The following is a 10,650-nucleotide window of genomic DNA, read 5'->3' as shown; positions in this document are numbered from 1 at the left end:
TTTTCCAGCACCTTCTCTTTTTTTATTTCTGATTTTCAGGATCCACAGTTCTTACAGTTTTTTATTTAGATCCAATTGTGATGTGTATGAAATTCAATCTAACCCAAATCAGAGTTGTTTTATCTTACTAGTTTCATCTTTTGTAAGACACGCATACCCCATGACAGGAAAGTGGATTTTAAAAATTAGTTTGAGATTTACCTTATCATGGTGAAGTTAGGGATAATCTTCACTTCATAAAAGGTGAGTATTATGTTTTGTACAAATGTAAAGATTTATCCTTGGGTTCATTTTATGCACATTTATCCCTGGTAATAATAATAATATGTACTTAATCATTTAAATAATATTTACATTTGAATTTGTGAAAGGGACATTAAATAATGCAGCATGTAAACACAGAATTGATGTTACATAGGCAAGGGTTTAATTGATTGTAAAATAATATGGCTTATACATTCATAGTCAGTTTGACTGTATTCAAATACTTCCATGTGAGACAGAACATGCTAAGAGTTTGTGATCCATTTCACTTGGAGTGTCATTTTCAAGAGGAGGGGTTGTAGTCAGGTGGCCAGACTGTGAGACTGGTTACTAAGGACAAAGCTGAGAATTTTGCTCAAGCTAGTTTAAATACTTACCTCAGTTAAAACTGTAGCCAGGATATGTTGTGGCCTGTTCCCACAGCTGTAACCTGCAATATTCTGTGTTGACAAATAAGGAAGTGGTATGGCAGTCAACAAGACAGATTGGCATCATATTGCCTTATATATGCATGGAATGTCGCCGTTTAATATTTGGGAGCTGTTTACCAGTAACACTGCTTTGGCTGGGACTGAACGGTGTGATCAGAGTTTTATTAATTCACTGGTTGAGTGCCAGAGCGTTTTTTTGCAGGAAGAGTGTACTTTGAGATAAAGTGAGCAGAACAAAGGATTTTGCAGGAGAAGGTCTCAAGAACAGCATTTGCAAAGTATGTGAGGTGAAATTGTCTTCTGAGAAGACAAAGAACTATGAGGCAACACCTACAAGCAAAGGCTGGCCATTTCACTTGAATTGCTGCACTCCCTCAAGAGCAAGAATCTACTTCCATAGCTAAGGAGAACAAAACTGCAGACAATATGCCAGGTGTGGCCTCACCAGTGTCTTATATAATTGCAGCAAAGCATACTTATTCTTGTAATCAAAACGTATCACTCTGATGGGCGATATTCAGTTTTCCCTCCTTACTGCCTGCAACATCAGTGGGCTTACTTTCAGTGACTGGTCTATGAGGACACCCAGCTCTCTCAATTTTCAGACATTCAAATAATAATCTGTCAACATTTTTTGCTACCAAAATGGATAACCTCACATGTTTCAAATTATACTCTTTCTGCCATATATTGGCCCACTCGCCGTCCAAATCACACTACAACATATTTGCATCCTAATCACAGCATACCCCTCCACCCAGGTTTGTATCATTTGCAAGTTTTGAGGTTACGGGAAGAAAGAGAGAACATAGGGTTGAGAAACTAATCGGTCATTATTGAGTAGTGCAGCAGCCTCAATGGGATGAATTGCCTAATTTCTGCTCCTGCATCTTATTTAGATTGTGGACAGGCTTTGGGAGTGGAGGGCTGAGTCACTCACTGCAGAACTTTGAGAATCTTATTTGCTGTTTACCCAGTATGTGAAGTCCAGTTGAGTTTCTGGTCAAGAGTAGCTTCAAAGACATTGTTCATAAAGAATTCAGTGATACTAAAACTGTTGAATGTTAAGGAATGGTGATTTAGATTATATATAGTTGGAGATGGCCATTATGTGTTGCGAAGTATGCTTTCCATTTGTCAGCCAAAGCCTGGATATTGTCCAAGTCAGAAATGATGAAGGGTTTCTGCCTGAAAGGTTGACTCTCCTGTTTATCAGATGCTGCCTAACTTGTACTTTTCCAGTGCTACCCTTTTCGACTCTGGATATTGTCCAAGTCTTGTTGCATTTCTGTATAGAATGCTTCAGTATCTGAGGTGTCATGAATGGTGCTGAACAATGTGCAATCATCAGTGAACATCACCAGTTCTGACCTTATGATGGAAAGGTCATTGATGAAGCAGCTGAGAGATGCTTGGGGCTAGGACACAACCCTGAGGAACACCTTCAGAGATGTCCTGCTGCTGAGATGTCATCCAGCCTCATTCTTGATGAAGGGCTTTTTCCCAAAACGTCAATTCTCTTGCTTCTCGGATGATGCCTGACCAGCTATGCTTTTCCAGCACCACACTGTTGCCTCTAATATCCAGCCTCTGCGGTTCTCACTTTGGCCTTCGTGCAGATGAAATAATTGATTTCCAAAAATAACAACCATTTTCCTGGATATCAGATACAAGTCTAACCAATGAAGAATTTGCATCCTGATACTCACTGATTTCTGTGTTGCATTGGTGCCGCACTCGCTCAAATGCAACCTTTGATGTCAAAGGCTGCCACTCTCAACTTATTTCTGGAATTCAGCTCTTTCATCCATTTTTGAATCAAGACCATAATCAGGTCAGGAGCTGAGGAGCCAGGCGACATCCAACACATGTGCCAGTGGGGACGTTACTGCCGAACAGGTTTGCTTGATAGCATTATTGATGATAGCCATCCCACTTTCCTGATGATCAAGAGGAGATTGACGGGGCGTTGTTTGGCCAAGTAGCAACAATTTTTATGTACAGAACACAGGTGGCAACTTTCCACACTGTCAGGTGGATGTCAGTGAACTGGCATCCCATGGCTGGGGTTACGTTCTGAAACAGATGTCTTTCTTTTGACTGTGGAATGGTGTCATGACCCATATCTTTTGCAGTATCCAGTGCTACCGACTGTTTCCTGATATCATGCAGAGTGAATCAAATTGGGTGAAGGCTGGCATCTGTAATGCTGGGGACTACTGCAGCAGGCCAAGACAGATCATCTACCTGGCATTTGTGGCTAAAAATTGTCACGAATGCTCCAGATGTACTTCAGCTGGGCCCTTTCAACATTGAATATAAAGATATTTGTGTAGCTTCTTATTCCTCCAGTGAGTTTTTAAAACAAATTATTCATAAGGATATGATAGACTTGAAGTCTTTGGCTGTGGGGTCACTTCACTCTTTATATCAATTACTGCTTATGCTGCTTGGTATGCATGTAGTCCTGTTTGGTAGCTTCGTCAGGTTGACAATTCATTTTCAGGGAAGCCTGAAACTGCACCTGAGATTCCCTCTTGCATTTTCCCTTGAACTGGGGTTGATCCCCTGGATTGATGGCAAACATTAGAGTTGGGGAAATGCTGTGCATTGAGATTGCAAATTGTGTTCTGCTGTTGCAGATAGGCCACAGTGCCTCGTGGATGCCAGTTTTGAGTTCCTTGAACTGTTTGAAATCTGTCCCATTTCGCACTATGAAAGTGACAAAATTATGATGGAGGGTATTGTCAGTGAGTTGGTGGGACTTTGTTTCCACAAGGACTGTGCAGTGGTCACTAATGGATATAGTCACAGACAATGCATCCACAACCAGGAGATTGGTAAAGATGAGGTTAAGTAAGTTTTCTTCCCTTTTGTTAATTCCTTCATCACCCACTGCAGACACCGTCCAATAGCAATATCCTTTCAGACCCAAACAGCTGAATCAGAAACGTGGAGCCACAGCAGGTGGTGAACAGCGAGAGTACATTTTGCGCACTTGCCATATTCAATGCTTCCTGTAAATCTTATTCATTGTAGAGGAACACTAATTCATCAGGTGAGTGAGTACAGTACAAGATAAACAGAATGAGAATTCCTCACTGGTGTTATATCTGATACCATGTACAAGAACATTTTCTGATTCGGTGTGTTAATGTACCTATGAGAGAAGGGAGAAAACCTGACCTACTCTTGGCAAATAAGCCAGGCCAATTGACTGAGTAATCAATGAGGGAGTACTTTAGGGCCACTGACCATAATTCTATTTGTTTGAAAATAGTATGGAAAAGGAGAGACAGGACCTAAATCTTAAAGTTCTAAATTGGAGAAAAGCCAATTCTGATGGCATTAGGCAAGAAGTTTCCGAAGTTGAGTGGGTTCAAATATTCGCAGGTAAAGGGATGGCTTCAAAAATGACATAACAAGAATCCAAAGAAAGTATGTTTCTGTTAGGCTGAAAGGCAAGGGTGGTAGGTGTAGGGAATGCTGGATGACTAGAGAAATTGAGGTTTTGGTAAAGAAAAAGAAGGAAGCAAATATCAGGTATAGACAGCAGAAATCAAGTGAATCCTCAGATCCTTAGGGAAATCAGAAGGGCAAAAAAGGGGGCATGAGATAGCTTTGGCAAATAGAGTTAAAGAGAATCCAAAGAGGCATTATAAATATAAGGACAAAAAGGTAACGAGGGAGAGAATAGAATCCCTCAAAGATCAGCAAGGCCATCTATGGGTGGAACCGCAGGAGATGGGCAAGCTACTAAATGAGGATTTTGCATCAGTGTTTACTGTGGAGAAGGATATGGAAGATACAGAATGTGACAAATAGAGGAGGAAGTCCTCGATGTCCTAACATGCATAAAGACAGATAAAAGCCCAGGACCTGATCAGGTGTACTTAAGAACTCTGTGGGAAGCGAGGGTAGTGATTGTTAGGGCCTTTGCTGAGATATTTGTATCATTGTTAGCCACAGGTGAGGTGCTGGAGACTGGAAGTTGGTTGACATGGTGCCACTATTTAAGAAAGGTGGTAAGAAAAAAAACAGGGAACTAGAAACCAGTAAGCCTGACATTGATGTGGGCCAGTTTTTGGAGGGAAAGGTTTTAAATGTAATTGGATAGCCAAGGATTGATTACAGATAGTTGACATAGCTTTGTGTAGTAAAATCATATCTCACTAGCTTGAATGATATTTTTTAAAGAAATGAGAAAGATAATTCATGAGGGCAAGGGGTAGATATAATGTATATAGACTTCAGTAAGGCTTTGACAAGGTTGTTTAGGGTAGATTGGTTAGCAAGGTTAGATCACATAGATTACAGGGACGTCCAGTCTCGTGGATACAGAACTGACTCGAAAGTAGATGACAAACTCAGATGGTGGAGAGTTGCTTTTCATGCTGGACATCTATTACCAGTGGTGTGCCACAAGAATCGGTGTAGTATCCACTGCTTTTTTAAAAATAGATATTTTTATTAGAAATTTAAAATTTTTACAAGTTTACAAAAATAAACAAAACTCTCAAGTACAAACATTGATATACAATTAAATCTTAAATATATGTTATATCCAAAATTTAACAAAAGAAAAATACTGACAAAAATAAACAAAACTCAACTAACTACTAATCTAACCTACAACTAACCAGAGTGTATATTTAAGTCTCTTACATTATTCAAATAAGAGAAAGAAAACAAAAACAGCGGATAAAATAGAAATTGGGTAGTGAGATACATTTTCGGAATGTGTAAACATCAAATGTAACAAAACACGTATTCGTGCGGGATTCCTCTCCCAAGGGGCCCCAGACCAGCCAGGTTCGTAATCTCAATTAAATAAAAGCCCTTGTTAGGATAGCCGAAATATCTGTATTCATATAATTCAAGAAGGGCTGCCATATTTTATAAAATAATTTGGTCTTTCGGTGCACCATATTTGTAAGGAAGTCAAGGGGAATACATTCCATAATTAATCTGTGCCAATTTGAAAGTCCAGGGGGGCCCTCAGCCACCCAGTTTACCAAAATATTTTTCCTTGCACAGAAAGAGAGAATAGAAAATAGTCTCTTCCCATGCATGTCCAGGGAGGATAAGTTCAAAAAGCCCAAAAGGAGAGGTCCACTTTACGGGGTCCACTTTAATTTCCGTTCCTAAAATTTCTGTCAGGGCACTTGCTACTTTAGTCCAGTATCTATGGATCTTATGACAGGTCCATAGACAATGTACAAGAGTGCCCACCTCTATTTTACATTTGGGACACATTGGAGATGCCCCTGTCTTAATTTTTGCAAATCGATGCAGTGGTATATGGGCCCTATGAAGTATCTTCAGCTGGATATCCTGAGTTCTGTTACAGTTCTGGCGTTTTCCCAAATGTCATTCCACGTTTCTATAGAGATTTCTAGTCCCAATTCCTGATCCCATGTTTTAAGCAGATTGTCCATATCTCCCGATACTTCATCATGTAGTAAATGATAAATGGTACTGATGGAGGATACCCCCATTGGTCGTAGTACTCTACATTCTCTATCTGATTTATAAAGACTATCTAATAATATAATCTTCTTCTGTATATAGTCTCGAATTTGGAAGTATCGATAGAGGTCTTTATTAGGCAATCTGAATTTCTGACGCAGCTGTTCCAAAGACATCAAGACCCCATCTTTAAATAGGTCCCCTAGACATGAGATACCCCTGGATCTCCAGAGTTTAAAAGTGGCGTCTGTAAACCCCAGTTGAAAACCCCATGCTCCCACTATCGGCGCATAGGGGGATGTTTTATGTGAGTTGCCCTCATTTTGCCGCATTATATTCCAAGCTTTAATTGTATTTAGTATTATAGGGTTTTTACAGTAATCCGTAATGATTTCCCTCTTGTCTGAAAATAAAAGGTTAATAAGTGGGCATTTTACTTGAGAGGCCTCGATGTCCAGCCAGATTGATTGTGGATCAAACAAGACCCAATCACCTATGTAACTTAATAAGGAACTTAACTGATATTTCCTAAAATCTGGGCGGTCCAATCCTCCCCTTGCCTGTGGAAGCTGTAGCTTCTTCAGCTTAATGAGGGGCCGTCTATGATTCCAGATAAAGGAACCCAACCAGCCACATAACTTATGTAGTGCCAGCCTCGGCACCATCATCGGAAGCATTCTCATATGGTATAGGAGACGGGACAGGATATTCATTTTAATTAGTGCTTTTCTACCCAGCCAGGAAATTGGAAGGTCTCTCCATTGCTGGAGGTCCTGCCTTACCCTTTCCAGTGAATGCACAAAGTTAGCCTTGTATAACTGACCAAATACTGGGGTAATAAAAATGCCTAAATATAAGAAACCCTCCAGGGACCAATGAAAGGGAAAATGGGACCCATCCACTATGTGGGGTATAATAGCAAGGCATTGGCATAGACTCCGATTTTGAGAAATTAATTTTATCGCCTGAGAGTGCGCTAAATGTATTAATAACTTGGATTAAGCAAGGTGCGGACATCAGAGGATTACTGAGGAATAGAAGAACATCATCTGCATACAGGTAATATTTATGTTTACCTGTACGAATCCTCGGGGCCGTTATGTTAGGATCAGCCCGTATTGCTGCTGCTAGTGGCTCAATTATTCACATAAATATCAATGGCGAGAGAAGACATTCCTGACGGCAGCCCCTATCCACACTGAACCTGATCCATTGGTAACCACAACTGCTTTGGGATCACTATACAATGTTGGGACCCATTTGGTAAACACCTTTCCAATGCCAAACCTTTCCAATGTGTAAAACAAATATGACCATTCAACCCTATCAAATGCCTTTTCCACGTCTAATGGAACTACTACTCCTGGTATCTTTCCCTGATGACAGGCTTGAATCATATTCAAAACCCTTCTAATATTATTGGATGATCTACGACCTTTAATAAACGCCGTCTGATCCTCCTTTATGATATATGGCAGTACCCTTTCTAGTCTCAATGCTAACGTTTTAGAAAGGAGTTTAAAATCTACATTTAGCAAGGATATTGGTCTGTATGACGTACAATCTTCTGGATCCTTTCCTTTTTTAAGGATAAGAGAGATATTTGCCTCTTTCAGCGAAGGCGGGAGTCAGCCCTGACTATATGCATAGTTATACATGTCCATAAGTGAACCAGCCAATATTTCTGTAAATTTTTAAATAGAATTCAGCTTGAAAACCATCTGGGCCAGGTGCCTTACCACTCTGAAGTTGCCTGATTGCATCAAGTATTTCTTGGACTGTTAGGAAAGCATTTAAGACCGATACCTGTTCAGGAGTTAGGCCCGGAAAGGTCAAATTTTTAAAAAATGATTGCATCCTCCTAGTCCTGTCTTCACAATCCTGCGATTTATATGAATCAGAATACAATTTTCTAAAGATTGCATTAATCTTTTTATGATCATGAGTCAAAATACCCATACTTTCCTTGATAGATGTGATAGTTTGAGGGGCCATTTTTTTCTTTGCAAGAAATGCTAAGTATCTACTTGGTTTGTCGTGAAATTCATATAACCATCCCTGCTTTTTGTCATTTATATGAAAGATTTGGATGTGATCATCGGAGGTATCATTAGTAAGTTTGTAGATGACACCAAAATTGGAAGTGTAATGGACAGTGAAGAGGGTTACCTCCGAATAGTTTCTTGATTAGATGTGCCAATGGGCTGAGAAGCAGATGGAGATTAATTTAGATACACGTGATTTGGAAAAGCAAATCCGAGCAGCACTGATACACTTAATCGTAGGGTCCTGGGGAGTGTTGATGAACAAAGAGACCTTGAAGTGCAGATTCATAATTCCTTGAACGTGCAGTCTTGGGTTGATAGGATAGTGAATAAGGCAATTAGCATATTTACCTTTAATGGTCAGAGAATTGAGGCAGGCAGTCATGTTACGGCTGTACAGAACATTGATTAGGCCATTTTTGGAAAATAGTAGAGCCCCTATATCTGCACATTCAGTTTCAGTGGTTTTAGTTAGCAGCGGTTTACTGCGCTCACAAATGTTGCATAGAACATTCCCGTCATAATTGCTGGGGAGGTGCGTTTCCCACTTAAATGATAGGGTTCGCTATCTACAGTTTCTAGCATCCACAGTAAGTCTTGGAATATATCACTCAGATAAGGCACAACACCTGTATTGTGTGCTGTTCTAGACTCCCTCCTGTAGGAAGGATGTTGTCAAACTTGAAGGATTCAGAAAGATTTACAAGGACATTGCCAAGGTAGGAGGATTTGCCCTATAGGCAGAGGATGAATTGGTTGGGGCTAGTTTTTCTGGAGCATCGGAGGCTGAGGGGTGATCTTCTAAAGGATCATAAAATTATAAGGGGCACGGATAGGATAAATAGACAAGGTCTTTTTCTCCGTGGTGGGGGCATTCAGAGGTAGAGGGCACAAATACAGGGTGAGAGGGGAAAGATTTAAAAAGGAGCCGAAGGTCAACGTTTTTCACGCAAATGGTGGTGTGCATAAGGAATGAGGAAGTGTTGGAGGCTGGTACAATTACAGCATCTGGATGGACACATGAACATGAGGGTTGACAGGGATGTGGGCCAAGTGCAGACAAAAGGGTCTACATTAATTTAGGACATCTGGTCAGCTTGGATGAGTTGGACTGACTGGCCTGTTTCCGTGCTATACATCTCTATGATTCCATCATTCTATGAGGTCCACAGTCAATGTTGAGTCCGATGATGGAAACTTCTGCTGGACTATATAATCACACCTTTGACATCTCTGCAGGTCTGTCTAGCCAGTGGGATAGGGATGGTGATGATGGTATCTCTGACAGTGTTGGCAATTGAATTTTTGAGTAATCATGCATGTTTTTGAAGTTTGACATTAGTCCAATTTCTTACAATAGGCTAAGCATACATTTTATTGAAAAAATGCCTGAGAATAGCACCTGTAGAATCAGATCTAATTATCAAACATTTGCTGCAGTAAACTCAGCAGAAGATCTAGACACACTCATGTATTAAAAATAACCATCTGTTTTATTCATTGCAGTAAACTTGTTGGCGATTGTTATCCTTTCTCGGAGGAACTGTGGTCTCTCAACATGCATCACACGGTACCTGGTAGCAATGGCAGCAGCTGATTTCCTGGTTGTCATCTGTGATGTGATTCTGAGGTGGCTTATTATGTATTTTTCAGTGTCTTTCCTGGATATTACTTACGTCTGTTGTTTAGTTACAGTGCTCATTCCTGCAACCACAATGAATTCTGTCTGGTTGACTGTTGCTTTCACCTTTGATGGATTTGTAGCTATTTGTTGCCAGAAGTTTAAAACAAAACAAACTGAGAAAACTGCGGCTGTGATTATTGGAACGGTGAGTATTGTGAGCTATTTGGTTTTTGAAATTAAAATCCAAATACAACTTCAATAACCTGCCATGGTTTTGCTTCACAAAACTAGAGTATTATACTTCCATCTATTGGACACTATATGGTGTATTCCATCACCTTCTTTCACCTTTACTGCCATGCCTTATCATTCTTCCTTTGAATACTCTGACTGTCAGACATGTTTTAGTAGCAAGCAAAGTCCACAGAACACTCCAGAAGGACAGTGACAGAGGGAGAAAACCAGTGACCCAGAGATGGACAAATGCAGAAAATCTATTGTTTTACACTTTGCTGTCGCAGGCAGCTTCATTATTTTATGGTCCCCTTATATGGCATGTTTCCTTGTTGAACGAATTGCAGTAATGCATGATTATTCTCCACTTTCCCCAACTGCAGGTGCCATTGGATACCTGCTCCAGCTTCTCAGTACTTGCACAAACACTTGTATATACACAGTGACCCAGAGGCAATTCCGAGAGCAGCTGAAAATGGTTCTAAAGCTCCCTTTCGCTCTGATTCTCAGATCCATCAAACAGTAAGTGTAATAGTTTGCATGGAATGGAATTTGAATGCATCCCATAAATCTTTTTTAATGC

Source organism: Chiloscyllium punctatum, chromosome 26 (assembly GCF_047496795.1).
Source record: "Chiloscyllium punctatum isolate Juve2018m chromosome 26, sChiPun1.3, whole genome shotgun sequence".
Lineage (NCBI taxonomy): Eukaryota > Metazoa > Chordata > Chondrichthyes > Orectolobiformes > Hemiscylliidae > Chiloscyllium > Chiloscyllium punctatum.
This window is presented reverse-complemented; position numbering follows the sequence as displayed.